The sequence below is a fragment of the Hippopotamus amphibius genome, chromosome 7 (assembly GCF_030028045.1).
Source record: "Hippopotamus amphibius kiboko isolate mHipAmp2 chromosome 7, mHipAmp2.hap2, whole genome shotgun sequence".
Lineage (NCBI taxonomy): Eukaryota > Metazoa > Chordata > Mammalia > Artiodactyla > Hippopotamidae > Hippopotamus > Hippopotamus amphibius.
In genome coordinates this window covers 78,504,857-78,528,283 of record NC_080192.1, presented here as the reverse complement: position 1 = coordinate 78,528,283, position 23,427 = coordinate 78,504,857, and the positions used below count along the sequence as shown (strand labels likewise).

The following is a 23,427-nucleotide window of genomic DNA, read 5'->3' as shown; positions in this document are numbered from 1 at the left end:
TTGTATAAAAATTAAAAATAAAGAATAATGCTGCTCTGAATATTCATTTCCTTGTCTTTGTGTAGATGTAGGTGTACACTTCTCTTGGGTAAATATGTAGGTATGAAATTTCTGGGTCATATCACAAGAGTATGTTTAACATTGTAAGGTACTACCATACAGTTACACAAAGTGGCTGGCCCATTTCTGCATTTCCACCTACAACATAGGAGAGTTCCTGTTGTGCAACATCCTTGTCAACACTTGGCATTGTCAGTCTTCCTTCACTTTAGCCATTGTAGCGTTATCTCATTTGGTTTTAACTGGCATTTTTCTGATGATGAGTGATGTCAACATCTTTTCACATGCTTAATGCTCTTTCATATATCTTCTTTTGTGAAGTGTCTATTCAAATCTTCTGCCCATTTTTTAATTGCATGGTTTGTCTTCTTTTCATTGAGTTTATGAGAGAGAGAAAAAGAGAGAGGAGGTCTAGGACGAAGGAAAGGGGTGTGCGTGTGTGTGTTTTAAACATACATTGATACAAGCCTCAGCCTTTGATTTTGAATGCAGGACTCAAAGAGCCCCAGGTTATCTCTTCTGATATCCCCCACAGGACACTGATGACATAGTTAACACTTACTGGGCACTTACTATGTAATAGCACTATTTTAAGCGCTTTACATGTATTCATTCCTTCAATCCTTGTAATGGCTCTTTAAGGGAGGTACTGTTATCATTCCCATTTCACAGGTGAAGCTGAGGCACTGAGTGGCTGAATAACTATGTGATGTCACATGATTAGGAAGTGGTGGAGAAGGCCAGCTTGGGTGTCCATGCTGCAAAGCACTGCACTCTCCCGCCTCCTACAACACCCTCCAAAACTCCCTCGCTCTCTCTGCACCTGGAAGCCCTGGAAGCCCCTGTTCTGTTCTCCATCACTGTGTTCTCTTTTTGAGAATGTCATATAAACACAATCAGGCAGCAGGTAACCTTTAGAGCTGGCTTCTACCCAGCATGCTGCCTTTGAAGTTCATCCAAGTTGCTGCACCTATCAACACCTTCCTCTTCTCATTGCTGAGTAGTTTTCTATTGCGTGGATGTAACACAGCTGGCTTATCCATTCACCTGCTGAAGGAGATTTGGGTTGTTTCCCGTTTTCATTCATGATAGAGCTACTGTAAACATTTGGGCACAGGTTGTTGTGTGAACATAAGTTGTCAGCTCTCCGAAGTAAGTAACCTGGGAGTAGGATGGCTGGATCATATGGAAAGTGTATGTTTAACTTTCTAAGAAACTGCCAGACTGTTTTCTGGGGTGGCGGTACCATTTTACCTCTTGCTAGCCATGTATGAGTGATCCAGATGTTCCACTTCCTCAAGGGGCATTGGTATTGCCAGTATTTTTTATTTTAGCTCATCTAAGAGATGTGTAGTGCTAGCTCTTTGGGCTGTCATTTGCATTTTTGTAACGGCTAATGATGTTGAACATCTTTTCATGTATTTTTCCACCATCTGTACATCCTCTTTGGTGAAGCATTCATTCACATCTTTCACCGTTTTAAAAATTGGGTTATTTGTTTCCTTACTGTTGAGGTTTGAGAGTTCGTTATGTATTCTGATACAATCCTTTGTCAGTCATGTGATTTGTCAATATTTTGCCAGCTTGCCTTTGCATTCTCTTAATAGTGTCCTTCACAGAGTAAAAGTTTTTGATTTTGATGAAGCCCAAGTTAACCATTTTTTGTTCTTTTATGGACTGTGCTTTGGTATCAGATCTAAGAACCCTTGGCTTAACCTCAGGCCAGGAGGATTTTCTCCTGTGTTTTCTTCTAAGACTTTTACACGTTTTACATTTAGACTTATGATCCATTTTGAGTTATTCTTATAATATGTAAAGTTTAGGTTAAAGTTTGCTAGTTGTTCCAACTCCACTCTTCTGAAAAGACATTTCTACACCAAATTACCTCTGCACCTTTGTAAAAAAGGAATTGGTCAAATTTATGTGATTCAATTTCTGGGTTCTCTATTCTCTGTTCCAGGGATCTATGGAGTTTTCCTTCCACCAGTACCATACTGTGCAATTACTATAGCTTTATAGTAAGTTTTAAAATTAATAATGTGATTCCTCTTTCTTCTTTTTCAAAATTATTTTGACCATTAAATTAAATTAAAAAAATTTTTATTTTATATTGGAGCATGGTTGATTTACAAAGTTGTGTTAGTTTCAGGTGTACATCAAAGTGATTCAGTTATACATATACATGTATCTATTCTTTTTCAGATTCTTTTCGCATATAGGTTATTGCAGAGTATTGAGTAGGGTTCCCTGTGCTATACAGTAGGTCCATGTTGATTATCTATTAATATTTAATATATAGTAGTGTGTATATGTTAGTCTCAACCTCCTAATTTATCCCTCCCCTCCATCTTTCCCCTTTGGTAACATTGTTTGTTTTCTAAGTCTGTGAGTCTGTTCCTGTTTTGTAAATAAATTCATTTGTATCATTTTTTTTTTTTAGATTCCACATATAAGTGGTATCATATGATATTTGTCTTTATCTGACTTACTTCACTTAGTATGATCATCTCTAGGTCCATCCATGTTGCTGAAAATGACATCATTTCATGTTTTTTTTTAATTTGACCATTCTGGTGCCTATGCCTTTCCATTATATTTTACAAGCAACTTGTCTTTATCTACAGAGAGTTCTGCTGGGATTTTGATTGGAATTGCTTTAAATCTATGGACCGATTTGGGGAAAATGGACATCTTTACTTTGTTGAGTCTTCCAATCCATAAATACAATGTCTTTCTATTTATTGAGGTCTTCATTGATTTCTATTATGAGCATTTTTCAGTTTTCACATACATATTTTGTATATGTTTTATTAGATTTATACCAAAGCATTTCATTTTGCAGGATTATAAATTGCATTATGTTTTAAATATCAGTTTCTAATAGTTTTCATAATTAACCTATAGAAAGATGATTGATTTGTGTATTTTAACTTTGTATCCTGTGACCTTGCTAAATTCACTTATTATAGGAGCTTTTTTTTCTTTTTTGGTATGTCTCTGAGGATGTTTTATATACACAATCATGTCATCTGTGAATAAGGAAAATGTTATTTCTTTTTTTCCAATCAATATGCCTTTGATTTCTTTTACTGTCTCATTACTCTGGCTAGAACTAGCAGTATGATGTTGAATAAAAGTCATGAAGGCAGGTATTTTTACCCTGTTTACCATTTTAGGGAGAAAACATTGTCTTTTGCCTTTAAGTATATTAGCCATAGGTTTTATGTAAATGCCCTTATGCCTTTTAGGTAAATGCATAAATAGGAAGAAATTCCCTCCTATTGCTAGTTTGCTGAGAGTTTATATCATGAAATAGAAGTTGGATTTTGTCAATTTCCTTTTCTGCATCAATTAATATAATCATGTGGTTTCGGTTTTTCTTCCATACCTTTCTAACTTGGCAGGTCACACTGATACAATGACTGGTTTCCAAATATTGAACAGCCTATTTTCCACTTGATCATGATGTATTTGACAGGTAGATAGGTAGACAGATATAGACAGACAGATGGATAGATGTGATTTGCTAATGTTTCATTGAGGATTTTTGCATCTATGTTCATGAAGAATATTGGTCCATAGTTTTCTTTTCTTGTACTGTTTTTTTCTGGGTAATGCTGGTCTCACAAAATAAGTTGGGAAGTATTTCCTCCTCTTCAACTTTCTGGAGGAGACTGTGTAAACTTGGTGATAGTTCTTCTTTTAATGATTGACAGAATTCATCAGTGGAACCATCTGGGTCTGGAGATTCCTTTTTCAGAAGATTTTAAACTACAAATTCAATTTCCTTATTAGTCATAGGGACTCTAGGCTTTCTATTTCATCTTGTATGAGTTTTGGTAGTTTATAGTTTTTGAGTAATTGGTTCCTCCCATCTAAGTTGTTGAATTTATATAGGTGCAGTTGTTCAAAGAATTCCCTTATGGTCTGTTTAATGTCTGAAGGGTGGTGTAGTGATATCTTCTTTTTAAAATTCCTGCTATTGGTAATTTATGTCTTCTTTTTTTTTTTTTGTTAATTTTGCAATAGGCTTACTGATTTTTTTTTATTTATTTATTTTTTTTGGGCCACATTGGGTCTTTGTTGCTGCATATGGGCTTTCTCTATTTGTGGTGAGTCGGGGCTACTCTTTGTTGTGGTACACAGGCTTCTCATTGCAGTGGCTTCTCTTGTTGTGGAGCACAGGCTCTAGGTCCGTGGGCTTCAGTAGTTGCAGCATGCGGGTTCAGTAGCTGTGGCATGTGGGCTCTAGGTCACATGGGCTTCAGTAGTTGTGGTGGATGGACTTAGTTGCTCCACGGCATGTGGGATCTTCCAAGACCATTGATTGAACCCATATCCCCTGCATAGGCAGGCAGATTCTTAACCACTGCACCACCAGGGAAGTCTCTCTTGATTTTTTAAAAATACCTTTTGGTTTCACTGATTTTTCTCTATTATTTTTGTTTTCATTCTTACTGATTTCTGCTCTTCTATCTATAACTTCCATTCTTATTGTTTTGAGTTTACTTTGCTCTTTTGTTTCTAGTTTCTTAAGGTGGAAGCTTAAGTTGTTGATTTAAGACCTCTTCTCTTCTTCTATTATGAACATTTAATGCTATAACCTTCCCTCTAAGCACTGCTTTAGAGGCAACCCACAGATTTTGCTATGTTATAATTTTACTTTTGTTCAGTTCAAAACACTTTCTAATATTCCTTGAGACTTCCTCTTTGACCCTTGGATTAGTTAGAAATGTATTGTGAAAAAAGTGCTATCTTTTTCTCCCCTCACTATATTTCTGTTTCTAATTTAATTTCAGTTTATTAGACATTTTACATTTGTTTTGTGAAGCAGGATTTGATTTATCTTAGGGAATGTTCAATGTGTACTTGAAAATAATGTGTATCCTGCTACTGTTGGGTGAGGTTTTCTACAAATGTCAAGCATATCTTTTTGGTTGATAGTGTATTTCAATTCTTCTATATCCTTGTTGAATTTCTATCTACTAGTTGTATTACTGAGAAAGACACATTAAATACTTGTAAAGATTCTTTAGGTTGTGCTTTATGTACTTTGAAGTCCTATTGTTAGGTGTATACACATATAGAATTGTTATGTTTTCTTAGTAAATTGACTCCTTATCATTGTGTAATGTCACTCTTTATTCCTGGTAATTTTCTTTGCTATGAAGTACACTTTATTTTATAGCCATTCTGGCTTCCTTTTAATTAATATATGTGGTATATCATTTTCCACTGTTTTACTTTAACCTATCTATATTGTCATATATAAAGTGAATGTCATGTCATTTTAAAAAATCCATTCTTAAGATCTCTGTCTTTTAGTCGGTATGTTTAGGTCATTGCATTTAATGAAATTATTTATATGTTTGGATTTAGGTATGCTATTTTACCATCTGTCTTCTGTTTTTTTCACTTTTAGTTTGTTCATTTGTTTTTTTCTTGTTTCTATTTCTCCTTTCCTGCCTTCTTTGGGTTTATTCCATTTTAATTTATCTAACCCACACAGCTACAGTCAATCTTCAATAAAGGAGGCAAAAATATTCAATGTGTAAAAGACAGCCTCTTCAGCAAGTGGTGTTGGGAAAGTTGGACAGCTGCATGTAAATCAATGAAGTTAGAACACACCCTCAAATCATACACAAAAATGAACTCAAAACAGCTTAAAGACTTAAACATAGACATGACACCATAAAACTCCTAGAAGAGATCATAGGCAAAACATTCTCTGACATAAATCATACCAGTGTTTTCTTAGGTCAGTCTCCCAAGGCAATAGAAATAAAAACAAAAATAAACAAATGGGACCTAATCAAATTTAAAAGCTTTTGCACAGCAAAGGAAACCATAAACAAAATGAAAAGACAACCTACAACATGGGAGAAAATATTTGCAAATGATGAGACCAAACAAGGGGTTAATTTCCAAAATATACAAACAGCTCATACAACTTAACAACAAAAAACAAACAACCCTCTTTGGGCAGAAGACCTAAAGAGACATTTCTCCAAAGAAGAAATACAGATGGCCAATATAGGCACATGAATAGATGCTCAACATCACTAATTATTAGAGAAATACAAATCAAAACTATTAGGTACCACTCCACACCAGTCAGAATGGCTATCATTAAAAAGTCTACACATAACAAATCCTGGAGAAGGTGTGAAGAAAAGCGAACCCGCCTACACTGTTGGTGGGAATGTAAGTTGGTGCAGCCACTGTGGAAAACAGTATGGAGGTTCCTCAGAAAACTTAAAATAGAATTACCATATGATCCAGCAATCCCACTCCTGTAAATATATCCAGACAAAACTATAATTCAAAAAGATACTTGCATCCCTATGTTCATAGCAGCTCTATTTACAGTAGCCAAGACAAGAAAACAACCTAAATGTCCATTGACAGATGAATGGATAAGGAAGATATGGTACATATATACCATGGAATACTACTCAGCCATAAAAAACAATGGCATCTGCAGCAACATGGATACAACTAGAGATTATCATACCAAGTGAGGTAAGTCAGAAAGAGAAAGACAAATACCATATGATATCACTTATATGTGGAATCTAAAATATGACACAAACGAACCTATCTATGAAACAGAAACAGAATCACGGACATAGAGAACAGACTGGTGGTTGCCAAGGGGAAAGAGTTGGGGTAGGGATAAAGTGGGAGGTTGGGGTTAGCAGATATAAGCTTTTATATATAGAATGGTTAAACAACAAGGTCCTACTGTATAGCACAGAATACTATATACAATATCCTGTGATAAACTATAATGGAAAATAATATTAAAAAAAGAAAGTATATATATATATATATGCTATATACATATGCATAACTGAATCACTTTGCTGTATAGCAGTAATTAATACAACATTGTAAATCAACGATACTTCAATTAAAAAATAAATATCTGCTGTGTTTTTATTTACTATATTTCTTTGTGTAGTTTTTAGTAATTACTCTAAGGATTATAACAGAAAAACATCTTTTCAGGGCCTACTTAGAATATCTTCCCATTTCAAGTGGAATGTCGTAACCTTACTCCTCACAGTTCCCTTCCCCCTCTTTATGTTACAGTTATGATACAAACACTGAATCAGATCTATGTCCACTGAATCAGATTAGATTACTTTTTTTTTTTCAAATATCAGACTACCATATTTAGGCAGATATTTACTATTTCTGTTACTTTTCCTTTATATCTTATACCCCAAGTTTCCATCTGGTATCATTTCCTTTCTGCTAACAAACCAAACCAAACCAAACCTTCCTTTAGCAATTCTTTCAGAGCAGGTCTCTTGATAGGAAGCTTTCTTAGTTTTCCTGCATTTAAAAGAATATCTTCATTTACCTTCATTTCTGAAGGATATTTTCATTGGATATAAAATTCTGGGCTAACGGTCCTTTTCTTTCGACATTTAAAAAATATCTGCCACTACTGGAAGGCTCCATGGTTTCTGGCGACAAATCCATGGTGCCACGTAAGCTTGTCCATGTGGCTAGTCTCGGACCTTGGGTGCTGGTCTAGGCTGAAATTCAGATCTGTAAGTCTGCGGTACACATTGAGGTCAGATCCATGCATATTCCGCTTAGCAGTGAGCTCAGGGACCCACGGCCTTCTTTACAAGGTCACTCTCCCGAGCTCCTCCCTCTCTGAGATCTCTGCCAAGTATTCTCTGGTTCCCAAGACTCCCTTTTTGTTCCTCTGTTCAGAAAGCTGGTTCCTTATTTCTTCTGCTCTGCCTCAAACTCCCTACAGCGGCATCTTCATCGGGGGGCAGTAGGAAGATACAGAGGAAAATGAAAGCAACAGGGTTCATCCCATCGCCTTAGCACCAGAGCGCCTCTGCTCAGAGAGATGGGTCCCCCTCCTTCAGCACTTCAGGCCCCTGTGGACTCCTGTTGCCATTTGCTGTTGCTACTGCTGCTGCCACTATCAAAGGCTTGCTCACAGGGTGCAAGACAATGGAGAAAAGAACTAAAAGAGACAGAGCCCCCCAATCCGAGCATCAGAGACCCTGTTTCTGGTCCCCATGCAGTACTAGAGGGCTTCTCCTGATCCTCTCTGATGTTGCAGATGCCTGTTCCTGGGTTTGGAGCTGCCTTGAGTCTAGGCTAAAGGATGCTGGAGGGAAGAAAATGGTGAGCTCACTGCCAGTTCAGTGGTACCTCAAATTCTGATACTCCCCAACCTGCCCCCTACTACTGACTTTTCAGGAGCCTCAAATAGCTGTTCCCTTCATTCTGCCCAGATGCAGGTGTGATGGGTGTATTCAATATGACAGACAGGATGGAGTAGGCTGACTTCATCTTACTCCATTCCAGAACCCCCATACATCTTTTCGGACTTTTCATTTATTAATTTTTTAAAAATTAATTTTTTATTGGAGTATAGCTGATTTACAATGTTGTGTTACTTCTTGCTGTACAGCAAAGTGAATCAGTTATACACACACACACACACACACACACAAACACACGAAGATGTGTCAAAAATTATCTGCACCCTGACTGTAGAATTTACAGATGTTTTAATATAATCGAAGTGCGGATAATTTTTGACTTACCGTCGTATATATGTATCTCCACTCTTTTTTAGATTCTTTTCCCATATAGGTCATTACAGAGTATTGAGTAGAGTTCCCTGTGCTATACAGTAGGTCCTTATTAGTTACCTGTTTTATATATAGTAGTGTGTACATGTCAATCCCAATCTCCCAATTTATCTCTCCCCCACCACCTGCCCTTTCCCTCTTAGTGACCATAAGTTTGTTACTTATATTTGTGACTCTATTTCTGTTTTGTAAATAGGTTCATTTGTACCATTTTTTTGGATTCCACATATAAGCAATATCACATGATATTTGTCTTTCTCTGTCTGACTTACTTCACTCAGCCTAACAATCTCTAGGTCCATCCATGTTGCTTCAAACGGCATTATTTTGTTCTTTTTTCACACTTTTTAAATGAGTATGTAAGAGACCCACAGGGATCAAAAGGTGGGAACACAGATTCTGAAAGCCTGATGGCAGGATCTGTAAATAAGGCCCTTTTGCAGGAAAGCGTATAGTAGCAAGCTGGACAATAGTTACAATAGACTCTTGAGGAAACATATCTCTGGGTGGTTCTTGAGGAACAAAGAGGATAACAGATAAATTGGGCAGGTCCTCCTTCCCTGAGCATGTGTGGATCACTCTGGTATGACCTAACATTAAAAATGTGTCAAATAGAAACTATTACCGTAAATCACCATGGGGTTCTAGTAAAGCAATAAAACTACTCTCCCATGCGTCCCTTCCCCGCAAGGAAAGATTAGGGCACCCATCCGGGCCTAGCCAGGGCATCGGGGGTGAGAGGACAGGTGTGGGCCCCCAGAGCTCTAGAATTCCGGAGGGGGTTGTGCTTGCAATTCAGGATCTAAGTGAGATTTAGCACAGCCGCCTGTGTTCTTACAAGGTGACCATGTTTATGGTGTGTCAAGAAGACTCAAGGAAGGGAAGGCACTGCAGAAAGGAAGGCAGCGACTTCCCTGGTGGCAAGTGGTTAAGAATCCACCTGCCAATGCAGGAGACACAGGTTCGATCCCCGGTCCAGGAAGATCCCACATGCCACGGAGCAACTAAGCCCATGCGCCACAACTACTAAAAAAGCCCACATGCCCTAGAGCCTGAGTGCTGCAACTACTGAAGCCGGCATGTATAGAGCCTGTGCTCTGCAACAAGAGAAGCCACCGCACTGAGAAGCCCACACACCACAATAAACAGTAGCCCCCGCTTGCCACAACTAGAGAAAGCCCACATGCAGCAACGAAGACCCAACACAGCCAAAAACTTAAAAAAACAGAAAAATAAAATAAAGGGAAGGCAGGAGAGGACCATGGTTCCAAGGCCAAGTGTTGTGGAGGGGAAAGGTGCATATGTGTACATGCATATGGGCCCACAGACACATACAGCCCTTGGGTTTCTCCAACAGGCAGAACATTGAAGGCCCTTCTGTTGGTGGATTTCATGAGACAGACATGTATTAATACACCATGCTCGATGCCTCTCTCCCCTGCTTCTTGGTGGGAAGATGGTCAGAGGCGTGCACACTTAGCATGCAAGACTGGGCTTCATCCAACTACTCAGGAGGCATGGCTGTCACTGGGGTGGGTATCCAGTCCCTCTGAGGAGCCTGTGGCATAGACCAGGAAGGGAGATGCTAATCTTCCATCCTTCTGGACCACGTCGAGAGACAGGAATTGGGAATTTGAGCCAGCAGGTAAATGCAAACATGCACGCCCAGGTTTGTGTGCCAGGCCTCTCTCTTCCTTAAAAGCACAAGGGCACGCAGCAGTGGTGCAGATGCATTTTACACATCACCCCAAATCCCATGTTTCCCTAGGGGAGAAATTAAAAATGACTGTATCAGAACCCCTGATCTGTGAGTCAGATCAGGAGTAAGGATAAAATCCATGAAAAGAGGAAAAGTTAACTATTATCATGAGTGGGTGCTTCCTTTTAATCCACTTCACGTGCAGACCAGCCAGGCTGGCAATGCATCAGCTCAAGCCTCTCCAGCATCCCATGGGCAACCCCCTCAGAGACTTCCATACAAGGATCTTTTCCTGATCTTCCATTCCAAGGCGACCATCTTTTAAATTGGCCCCAATAACTCTAGTTGTTAAGGAGTCAATACAAAAAGCTGATCGGGAAACAGGAGATGCTCTCGAAATCAAATGCACTTGGTTAAATGGAGTAAAAGCTGATAAAATCCAATACTTCCCTATAAATTTGGAAAGCAATGGCCAGAACTGGTGATGGAGGCACCAGTGGGTTCCCCTGGCTGCCAAGAGCAGCTGGGGTTTTGAATAAAAGGTATACTGACTCTGTAAGTTTGCAGTTTCATGAAGGGTGGCTTTTTACCCCTGGAGGGTCTCTGTGGTGAGGAGCTAAAGGCATTTCACGAGGCATATGATTTTCACATTTATTGTCACCACTGGAAGTTGAAGAGTGGTTGAGGTAGCAGGAGAATCAGCTTAGCTGCAGGAGCAGTAGACAGAAGATTTGAGTTCTCACCCTGGTTCTGCCATCTGTGCCAGAAGAGAGTGGGAAGGCAGTCCCGCTCCACAGGCCTCAGGTTCCTCTTATAAAATAGCAAGGACATTGACAGGGTCATTTAAAAAAAATATATATATATATTTATTTATTTATTTATTTTGCTGTGTTGGGTTTTAGTTGCTGCAGGCAGGCTTTCTCTAGGTGCAGCAAGCAGGAGCTACTCTTCGTTGTGGTGTGCAGGCTTCTCATTGCTGTGGCTTCTCTTGCTGTGGAGCACGGGCTCTAGGCACGCAGGCTTCAGTAGCTGTGGCACATGGGGTGTAGTTGCTCTGTGGCATGTGGGACCTTCCTGGACCAGGGATCGAACCCGCATCCCCTGCATTGGCAGGCGGATTCTTAACCACTGCCCTACCAGGTAAGTGCCTGGTCATTTTTTTAAATTATTTTTTAGTTTAATTTTTATTTTATATTGGGGTTTGGTTGATGTACAATGTCATGTTTGTTTCAGGTATACAGCAAAGTGATTCAGTTATATATATATATCCATTCTTTTTCAGATTCTTTTCCCATATAGGTTATTACAGAATATTGAGTAGAGTTGATAGGGTCATTTTAAACCAGAGAATTCAAAATTCTCTGAAACTTACCCCCATTGAAAGACGGGTCCTAATTCCTCTCTCTTTGAGAATGGTTGGCTGGGGGCTTCCCTGGTGGCACTGTGGTAAAGAATCTGCCTGCCAATGCAGGGGACACGGGTTCGAGCCCTGGTCTGGGAAGATCCCACATGCTGTAAAGCAACAAAGCCTGTGCACCACAACTACTGAGTCTGTGCTCTAGAGCCTGCGAGCCACAACTACTGAGCCCACGTGCTGCAACTACTGAAGCTCATGCACCCAGAGCCTGTGCTCTGCAACAAGAGAAGCCACAGCACGGAGAAGTCCGTGCACCACAACAAAAAGTAGCCCCACTCACCACCAGCTAGAGAAAGCCTGCACATAGCAACAAAGACCCAATGCAGCCAAAAATAAAAATAAATAAATGTATTTTAAAAAATAGAAAAAAATTTTTTAAAAAGAGAATGGTTGGCTGGCCTTAGCAACTTGCTTCTAGTGGGCTGAATGTGGCAGAAGTGACTCTGCCCGACTTCCAAGACCAGATACTAAGGGGAGACATGGCTCCCCGCCCCCCCACCAGCTTTCTTTCATGATGCTCACCCAGCAATGTGTTGCGAGGAGGCCACACCTCCACATGGAAAGCCACAGTCCCAGATGATGATACTGAGCAGGGCCAGTGGGGCTCCTGGGCACAAAGCCTTTCTGTGTCCCGCATTTCTTTGATTATAGCAAATAGCCCTCATTCAGCCTCCAGGACCTTCTCTGAGTTCCAGCAGGCAGATTCAAACAGCTGTTAATTAGGGAAGGGCGGGGATGTAAGACCAGGGAGAAACAAAGTCAAGAGAAACAATAGTTCAGCCCAGGGGCAAGGTCCTGGTGCCCTATCAGTGGATACACACAACATCTTTGAACTGTTTTGCAGATGCTAAAACCCCCCTCTAGGTGGGGGAAGTTAACAATTAACGATGGCATGCTACCCACAAGCATGTAGACCCCAGACCAATTGGAACCTGAAGGTTGATGATGCTGACTGCTACTGACCTCACCACCAACCCATCAGAAGAATGTCCATGAGCTGATCACGCCCTCTTTGAACCATTACTATAAAACTTCTCACTATCCTCTCTAAGGGGGGCACAGTTCTTGAGGCACTAGCCTACTGTGTTCCCTCTTTGCCTGGCAAAGAATAAAGCTGTTCTTTCTTTTCCTCCAAAACTTTGTCTCTGTATTTTGATTTGACATCAGTGCACAGACAGCCAAGATTTTTGGCATCACTGATAGCTAACGTCTACTGCCAGCTATGGGAGTGAGCCTGTCTTCAGATGGCTCTGCCTATCATCTTTGAGCTGCTCTAGCTGAGACTACAAGGAACAGGAACAAGCAGTCCCTGCCAAGCCCAACCTGAAGATCCATGAACAAAATAAATGCCTTTGCTTCCATCCTGTGAATTCTGGAATGGTTTGTTACACAGCAACAGATACCCAGGATAGCTAATGCCTAAAATACAGGCTCATTGAGACCCAAGCTTCTTCCAGGCAGGAATTCCAGCACGTCTTAACTGGGCTAACTGGTGCCACACTATAGAATGAGACAGAAACTGATAAGGGTGCAGACCAGGCCTCCCAAATCGGAGTGTTATAAACCAAGCAGAAGGAACCTGTCTGAGAAGATTATCTGGATTAGGTCTTCTGCTTCTTTTGTACCCCCCACAAAAGTCTTTTGTAGTCCCTGAAGCAGAGCGGGTGGTTGCAGAAGGAACTCAAATTTCATGTAGAATGGAAATATGCCAAGTATGGGCTCACTGTCAACATCCAGAGAGGCAGCTGTGACGTACAACATTCAGACATAACATAAATCTTAAGTATCCTCTACACGAAGACAGTCCTGTCCATGAAAGTGAAATTCCATGAACGATAAATTAGATTCTGATCAGCCATGTTAACATAGAGCTTATAAGAATATTCCTGTTATGTAAATTGGTGCAGCTGCTATGGAAAACAGTATGGAGGTTCCTCAAAAAACCAAAATAGAGCTACCATATGATCCAGCCATCCCACTCCTGGGCATATACCCAGACAAAACGACAATTCAAAAAGAGACATGCACCCGATGTTCATAGCAGCACTATTCACAATAGCCAAGACATGGAAACTAAATGTCTGCCGATAGATGAATGGATAAAGAAGATGTGGTACATATATGCAATGGAACATCACTCAGCCATAAAAATGAAGGAAATAATGCCATTAGTAGCAACATGGATGGACCTAGAGATCATCATACTAGGTGAAGTCATAAAGGAAGACAAATCACTTATATGTGGAATTGAAAATATGACACAGGTGAACTTATTTATGAAACAGAAACAGGGTCACAGACATAAAGAACAGACTGGTGGTTGCCAATGGGGAAGGGTGGTGATGGAGGGATGTCCTGGGAGTTTGGGGTTAGCAGATGCAAAGTGTTACATATAGGATGGATAAACAACAAGGTCCTAGTGTAGAGCACAGGACAGCCTGTGATAGACCAGAATGGAAAAGAATATGATAAAGAATACATATATATGTATAATAATCACTTGGCTGTACAGCAGAAATTAACACTACATCATAAATCAACTATACTTCAATAAAATTAAAGGAAAATTGATGGAAATGTAGAAAAAACATGGTGGGAAATACGTCAAAATATTAACAGTGCCTGTACCTCTAGGTGGTATCATTGTAAATCCTCTTTGTTTACTTTTTTAAACATTTCAGTATTTTTCAAGTGTTGTTTTGGTATTGTTTATGTATAAGAAAACATACCCAAAATCATGGGAATAAATTTGACATACCTACTGCATAAGACAGTATTGGGCTAAGAGTCTTCCATGGAAAATCATGAAGAATTATTTGGAGAAAGGGGAAGGACTGTAGCCAGAGAAGGTTGTTTTGTTGTCACTGTTTTTTGTTTTTTTTTCTAAATAATTTTTTTTCAATGCAGGGTGACATAAAATGAGACAGATTTTTGTTTGCTTATGTGCTAATTGTAGCCGTAGCACCTTTCATGTGTTAAGAAACCCTGAAGCTTTCCAAAAGGGAGAAACAGTAAACAGCGTGGCTCAAACGTGTTTTTGGGGGGCACTTCCTGGGACTAGTGTTTCCTAGAACATGTTTTGGGAAACTCTGGCATAAAGCAACGTCCATTTAAGGCATGGCTCACCCCTCCTCATTTCCATAACTCTGCAGCATCCCTGCACACCAAGGCAGCAGGGTTTGCAGGCACCACCGAGCCCAGGAGCCTTCGGCAACTTGGTTCAAGAAGAGAACATTAAAAAAAAAAAATAGAGGGGCTTCCCTGGTGGTGCAGTGGTTAAGAATCCCCTTGCCAATGCAGGGGACACAGGTTCGATCCCTGGTCCGGGAATATTCCACATGCTGCAGAGCAACTAAGCCCATCTGCCACAACTACTGAGACTGCGCCACTACAGCTCACGAACCACACCTACTGAGCCCACACGCCGCAACTATTGAAGCCCGTGCACCACAACAAGAGAAGCCACTGCAATGAGAAACCCATGCACCACAACCAAGAGTAGCCCCCACTCGCCACAACTAGAGAAAACCCGTGCGCAGCAATGAAGATCCAATGCAGCCAAAAATAAAACAAAGAATCTTAAAAAAAAATAGAGGATGTCATCTGTGTGCTGGGGGAAGGGAAGTCACCCCACAGGGATCAAGACAGATCAGGCTGGTGTCACCCTCATCTCTTAGAGAAATCGGGAAACTCAGTCTGTTTTCCACTGCACAGACCTGGTGAAGCATTTGGGACGTGACTGAGCTCCACTGAGCCTGTTCTTTTAACCTGAGATATAACGGGGACATCTTGACTATTAACCAGTTATGAGAAAATGTTAAGGCTTCAATGGGAAGCTGGCCTCACTTCCTAGTGATTCTTACTTAACAGTTACCTGAGGGGGGGATTTCACAGGAGCACAATGCTTAGAAACTTGTCACCAAAATTTTAAAAGGAATGTTTAGACTTTTTGGAAAAGAAGGGCTGAATTTTCAAGATGGTGGGCTTCTGAACATCCTTTTTCAATTTAAAATAGATTGGGAGAAACCCACGTACTTACGGTCACCTCATCTATGACAAAGGAGGCAAGAATATACAATGGAGAAAAGACAGTCTCTTTAATAACTGGTGCTGGGAAAACTGGACAGCTACATGTAAAAGAATGAAATTAGAACACTCTCTAACACCATATACAAAAATAAACTCAAAGTGGATTAAAGACCTAAATGTAAGGCCAATACTATGAAACTTTTAGAGGAAAACATAGGGAGAACACTCTCTGACATAAATCGTAGCAAGATCTTTTTTGATCCACTTTCTAGAATAATGAAAATAAAAACAAAAATAAACAAATGAGACCTAATTAAACTTAAAAGCAAAGGAAACCATAAACAAAATGGAAAGAAAACCCTGAGAATAGGAGAAAATATTTGCAAAGGAAGCAACTGACAAGGGATTAATTTCCAAAATATACAAACAGTTCATGTAACTCAATATCAAAAAACAAAAACAAACAACCCAATTGAAAAATAGCCAGAAGATCTAAACGGACATTTCTCCAAAGGAGACACACAGATGGTTAAAAAACACATGAAAAGATACTTAACATCACTAATTATTAGAGCAATGCAAATCAAAACTACAATGTGGTATCACCTCACACTGGTCAGAGTGGCATTAATCAAAAAGTCTGCAAACAATCAATGCTAGAGAGGGTGCAGAGAAAAGGGAACGCCCATACACTGTTGGTGAGAATGTAAATTGGTACAGGCACTATGGAGAACAGTATGGAAGTTTCTTAAAACACGGAAAATAGAGCTACCATATGATCTAGCAATTCCACTCCTGGGCATATATCAGCAGAAAACCATAATTTGAAAAGATGCATGTACCCCAATATTCACGGCAGCACTATTCACAATAGCCAGGGTATGGAAGCAACCTAAATGTCCATCAACACTTCTGTTGATCGATAAAGAAGATGCAGTACATATATGCAATGGAATATTACTCAGCCATAAAAGAGAATGAAATAATGCCATTTGCAGCAATATAGATGGACCTAGAGATTCTCATACTGAGTGAAGTAAGACAGAGAAAGACAAATATCATGTGATACCGCTTATATGTGGAATCTAAAAAAAGGCTACAAATGAATTTATCTACAAAACCAAAATAGAGTTGCTGATGAAGAAAATAAACTTATGGTTACTGGGGGATAAGTGCGGGTTGGGGGGATGGATAAATTGGAAGACTGGGACTCACACATACCCAATACTATACATGAAATAGATAACTAATAAAGAGCTACTGTGTAGCACAGGGAACTCTACTCAAATACTCTGTAATGACCTATATGGGAAAAGAATCTAAAAAAGAGTGGATATATGTATTTGTATAACAGATTCACTTTGCTGTATACCTGAAACTAATGCTATAAATCAATTATGCCCCAATTAAAAAAAATAAAAGTATTCAGACAAAAAAAGTAGATTGGGAGTTTGGGATTGACACGTACACACTGCTATACTGAAAATAGATAACCAACCCTAACCTACTATATGGCACAGGGGACTCTGCTTAATCTTCTGTAACAACCTAAGTGGGAAAAGAACTTGAAAAAGAATAGATACATGTACATGTATAACTGAATCATTTTGCTGTACACCTGAAACACAACATTGTTAATCCACTGTACTCCAATATAAAATAAAAATTACAAACATAAAATTTATTGAAATGATTGAAAGAGAGTTTAGGAATTGCCCTTTGCCTCAGATGCTCCCGGAAAGGTTCTGGGTCTCTCTGAGCTGGGGCATCCCCAAGTTTCTAGGCCTACCACGCACACATTTCTCCTGACAATTCTTCTTGGCCAACCAAGGGACCCCCACTCGGGTGAAAGCCAAGAGCCCCAAACAGAAGGAGGTGCCTTTGCCATCTCCATTTACTGGGTCACAGTAAGAATTAACATTCTGCCTGCAAGTACACTGCTACTCCACCCTTTGTTTTGAATACAGAGTCACTCATCTGGAAACTACAGGGTAATAGAAACGAATCCTGTGTCCCAATACCGCTACATTCTTGCAATGCCTGCTGCTGCCTTAATCAACAAATAAAACCAGATGAAAAGGAAGTCTTGAATTTTTTTTACTGACATTTTTCCCTGTGTGGGGGCTTAAGATGATGGACCTAACACCCAGTTAAGAGCCTAAAAAAGAAAAACAACAAAATCAGCACAATAGATGGGCTCCAGCTGTGAAGAGCAATGTACACCTCCCAGGGCCAGGCTTTTTCACTCTGCGTGGAGCCTACACACAGGGCATCAGCAAGTGTGCACAGGGCAGAAGTCCTCCAAGGCCACAACCTTCATGGTGCAGGCAAGCCTTTCCTGTTAGACTTGCAGGATTTACATCCAGAGAAATGAAACAACGAGGTCAGTCTCTCCTCTTAACCATGTTCCTCTTCACGAAAGGGCACTTGGCTGAGAAAGCAGAGCTCACAAATTCTCATCTAGCTCTGCCCAATACAGACCTTGCAGGTATGTTCTTTCTTCTTCTTCTTTTTTCCTTTCTGTTTAGTCAGATTTTTTTTAAGCTCTTTATTGGAATATAATTGCTTTACATTCTTGTACCAGCTTTTGAGGTACACCAAAGTGAATCAGCTGTATTTATACATATATCCTCATATCCCCTCTCTCCCGACTTCCTCCCGCTCTCCCTGTCTTCTTTATGCTTGTTTTTGAGGCTGCCCCCAACCTGCCTAAAAGCTCTCCCAGGGCAGCATAATATTAGGTATCCCCTTCTGTATCCTCCACCTACTCAGATACTTAGTTAACCAATCCTGACGCGAGGGTGACGGAATGGCCGCTGTCATTGATCCACATCAACCAACGCCCCCAGGAGGGACTGGAAGTAACAACCAGCCTCCCAAGGCTGAAGCGTTTCCTTCTGCAATGCCTGCTGCTGCAAACCTGTACGTATAGGTTTCTTATTTGTTGTGTTTTAACTCTTCCCTCTTGCTTGAACCATTTCATTGGTGTTGAGACTAAGGATTAGGGTCAAAGAAAAATAAAACAGCTTGTGTTTCAGAACCAGCACTCTGTTTAGAACCCCAAGAACTAGCTGCTCTTGCCTGACAGTCTTGAGCCTTATTAACAAAAGGCCACAAAAAAGAATGAAATAATGCCCTTTGAGGACCATGGATGGACCTAGAGGTTATCACACTAAGTGAAGTCAATCATACAAAGACAAACACCACAGGATGTCACTTGTAAGTGGTTTCTCAAAAAATGATACAAATTAACTTATTTACAAAATAGAAACAGACTCACAGGCAGAAAACAAACTTATGGTTACCAAGGGGGAAGGGGGGGAGGGATAAACTAGGAGTTTGGGATTAACATATACACACTACTATATATAAAATAAACAACAGGACCTACTGTATAGCACAGGGAACTCTACTCAATATCTTGTAATAACCTATAACGGAAAGGAATCTGAAAAAAGAATATATAAAACTGGGACTTCCTAGGTGGCACAGTGGTTAAGAATCCGCCTGCCAATGCAGGGGGCCCCGGGTTCGAGCCCTGCTTCAGGAAGATCCCATGTGCCGTGGAGCAACTAAGCCTGTGCGCCACAACTATTGAGCCTGTGCTCTAGAGCCCGTGAGCCACAACTATTAAGCCCATGTACCACAACTACTGAAGCCCACGTGCCTAGAGCCCGTGCTCCACAACAAGAGAAGCCACTGCAATAAGCCCATGCACCACAACGAAGAGTAGCCCCCACTCACTGCAACTAGAGAAAGCCTGTATGCAGCAATGAAGACCTAACAGAGCCAATAAAAAAATTAAACAAATAAATTTAAAAAAAAGAATATATAAAACTGAATCACTTTGCTGTACACCTGAAACTAATGCAACATTGTAAATTAACTATACTTCAATTTAAAATAAGGCAACATGGTTAGCAGACATTTGATCCGGTCCAAAACATCCATAAGACATCTGGTCCATAAGATGCTTGGTCCATGCCAAAAGGTCCTTGAAATTTGGTCCTATCTGAAACATCCAGGGAAACATCTGGTCCATGCCCAAAGGTCCTTGATATTTTGGTCCTGTCCAAAACCATTTGGCACAGACCAAATATGTTCATGGATGTTTTGGATAAGGACCAAATTTCAAGGGCCTTTTGGCATGGACCAAATGTTTTATGGACCAAGTGTCTCACGGACATTTTGGACAGGACCAAATGTCCTGCAAGGGGCAGCAAGACTGTAAACTCACCACCCATCCTCCCTCCCTCAGTGAAAATACATGAGGTTATAGAAACGGACCTTCACTGATAGGAGAAAACGTAATTTTAATTAATGCCAGTGAACTGACCATTTAATATTGGATTAAAGAAGGCTTACATGAAAGACTTTCCTCTTAGCATTCAGTTCTAACAAGAAATGGAGTGAGCTGTAATTTACAATACTGCCAAGTTACAGAAATGTGCTTTCTTTGGAAAGTGATGATTCTTCCCAACACTTTCTGTCCCTACCCCTTGGGCATGTGGCTGAATCACGTCATGAGAAGTTGTCAGGAGCCCAGACTTCAGAAACTGACACCTGAATGTGAATCTCTGCCTGCCCCTGCCTGCCTGTGTGACCCCTCAGCCTCAGGTTTTGCCATTGTAAAACTGGGCTAGAATGTTGAGGTTTAGAGTTAACGCATGGAAAGTGCTTCAGACACACAGTATGTGCCCTGGAAGTGTTAGCCTTTCTTATTAGCACTAGGTACCCTGCACTGTGCTAGGGGCTTACACTGAGCTCCATTTAGTTCCTGAAATAACCCTAGGAAGAGGGTGTTACTATTATAACACGCCCACTTTACAGAGGAGGAAACTGAGGCTAAGAGAGGTTTAGTAGCCTGTCTAAGAATGGAAAGTAAAAGCAGCAAGAATCAAAGCTGGGACTGTCTGATTCTAAGCCTGTGTATTTCCTGTCACACCACACTATTTCCTGGATGAAACACACACACACACACATAAAACTGTGTCACATCAGAATTAGAAAGACGTGCTTATGATTGGTAAACTGTGCCTCATCATCTAGGGAACCAAACGTCTGTCAATCAAACTGTTTCTTTTTTGAGTACAAGGACCATGTTTGTACATCTTCCCTAAAGAAAACAGCACACAGTTCTGCACACACAATAGGGCACTCAATTAATACTCACTGGATTTACATGGAAATTCACAGAAGAAAGTGGACCCGCATCCTGGTTTAGAATACTTGATCAAACAATCCAAATAAACCATGAATTCCCTTAAGCTTTGAAGACCTTGCCAAATATAGCTCATGTCTTCTGGAGACAACGAGAGCTCTGATCTGAAGCTAAACATTTCTAATCTCATCAAAAATATCGGGAGTGAAAACAATTCCTGTCAGACCTCCAGGTGGGATTAGGGGAAGGGCCTCCCATGTTGCTGCTATAAAACCTGCACAACTAGAGGCTTTGGAAGTGATACCATTTTAGGATTGTGTTTGTTTTACCCTTTTTTTTTTTCCCCAAGGGTCATGAAGAATACTGCATTTTTGCTGCTATTCTGGCAAAGAGATCTGGGTAATCCCAAACACTCTAAAACCCGTTTCCCCATCGGAGGACAAGAGGGGAGTGAGGACCAGCAGCCTTGCTGCCTGGCGTCTGTGCTGGGAGGTTTCCAAATAGGCAATTTGGGGCTGTGGATGCCCACAGCTCAAAGCAAATAGGGACAGGAATAAATGGAAAGAAACTGCACACAACTGGACTTATATCTAACAATTTTTAGCCAAGATGTTAGAATGTCTATATTGGATTATCTCTGAGTATGGTAGAGTGTAAACATGCATTTTAACCTTCTCTTGATTTTGACGTAAGCTGTGCGGTAAAAAGACAGGGCTGAGACTGGGGGCCTGGCCGGGGGTGGGGTGGGGAGTGACATTAAAGGTGGTGATGGCAAAAGCCAAACTCCTGTGGACTCAAAGTTGAATCAGGACATACTCTGGACCTTCCAGAGAGACCGAATTCGTTCTCATGTGAAGAGACATGTGTGTGGTCTGGGGAGTAAGAACAGAGTCTGAGGTTTAGGAAGCTTGTGTTTATCATCCACTTCTGCTACTTATTAGAGCCTTAGAATGTTTGACAAGTTACTTAACCTTGGGGGGCCTTAGTTTCCTCATTTGTAAAATGGGAATAAAAATGATACACACCTTGGGGCTTCCCTGGTGGTGCGGTGGTTAAGGCTCTGTGCTCCCAATGCAGGGGGCCCGGGTTTGATCCCTAGTCAGGGAACTAGATCCTGCATGCTGCGACTAAAGAAAGGTCCCTCATGCTGAACTAAGACCCAGCGCAGCCAAGTAAATAAATAAATAAATATTTTTAAAAAAGAAACCAATGATACACACCTCAAAGGAATGTGGAGGAGGGGATATGAGATAATGCATAGAAGACTAGTTAGCCTGGTACTGAGCACCCAAAAGTTATCAGGGCACACAGGACACACCCACTGAGCACTGGCCAGCACCGCTGACCTTTTCATTATTGCTAATGGGAACAGCCTGTAAATGTGTTATGGAAAATGTCCCACATCTTCACATACAGGTAGTGATTAATACTTTAAAAAAAAAAAAAAAAAAAAAAAGCTTCTTGGCGTATTTTGTAGCCAAATCCCAAAACAGCCCGAGAGGAAGGCAGGGCAGAAATGATGACCCTCATGTTGCAGCTGCGAAAGTGGAGGCTTAGGGAGGTGAAGGGGCTTGTTGGACTCCATCAGGTAGGACAGGAGTGCAGCTCAGGTCTCGGCTTCCAACTCTCTCTCCACAGCTACTTGGCAGGCAACCAAGAGGCAAGATGCCCCAAGCAGAGAGCTGGAAGCCTGCCCGGGAGACTCTACTCCAGTCTGGTCTGTTCTGGTCTGTTCTGTTCATTTGCATGTTGCTTGGGACCCACATGGGTTTTACGACCCTTGTAGGTGGTGGCCTAAGGGAGCCATGGTCCCCGGTGCCAAGTGTAGGGCCTGTTAGTTCAGAATAATCCAGGGAGTTCCTTGTATTGTTGTTTGTTTACATTGTTATGACAGAACATTTGCAAATCTACAGAAAAGCAGAGGTTTTGACCATGATGAACCCCCGCTGTTGATCCTCCAGCTCCAACAATCCTCACACCACACCAACCCGAGTTCGTCTACATCTCTGGCCATTTCCCCGCTCCCTGATCTTCTTAAGGAAATATTTGGGAAATTAACAACCAATACAGACTTCCCCTGTGATTCAGGTCTCACAGGTCTGAGTGGCTGGGGATTTATTGTTCTCATGGCTGACCCCCCCCCCCACCAGGTGACGTGGAAGGACAGACACCCCCAGGGCTGCTGAACTGGGTGACCTCCGAGGGCTCCATCATTCGCAAGTGGAGGATTCTGTAGGTGACAACCAGGCAGTGGGCTCTGGGAAGGGAGGTGGGCAAACCGTTCGGCCCTGCAGGTGTGTAAGAGGCTGTCAGATGGTCGAGGGACCTGCCAGGCACAGGCAGTGGCGAGAGTAGAGAGAAAAGAGCTTGGAGGAGGGAGGCTAGTCCTCCGGGCCTGAGCGAAGGCCTGAGACAGGACATCCCGTGT

General features: G+C 41.1%; 1 protein-coding gene across 2 annotated transcripts in view; it reads right to left on the bottom strand.

The window, feature by feature from the left end:
• Window positions 1-23,427, bottom strand: part of NPAS2 (neuronal PAS domain protein 2) — a 180,284-nt gene that overhangs the window by 75,998 nt on the left and 80,859 nt on the right. The gene's annotated exons all lie outside the window — the stretch shown is intronic.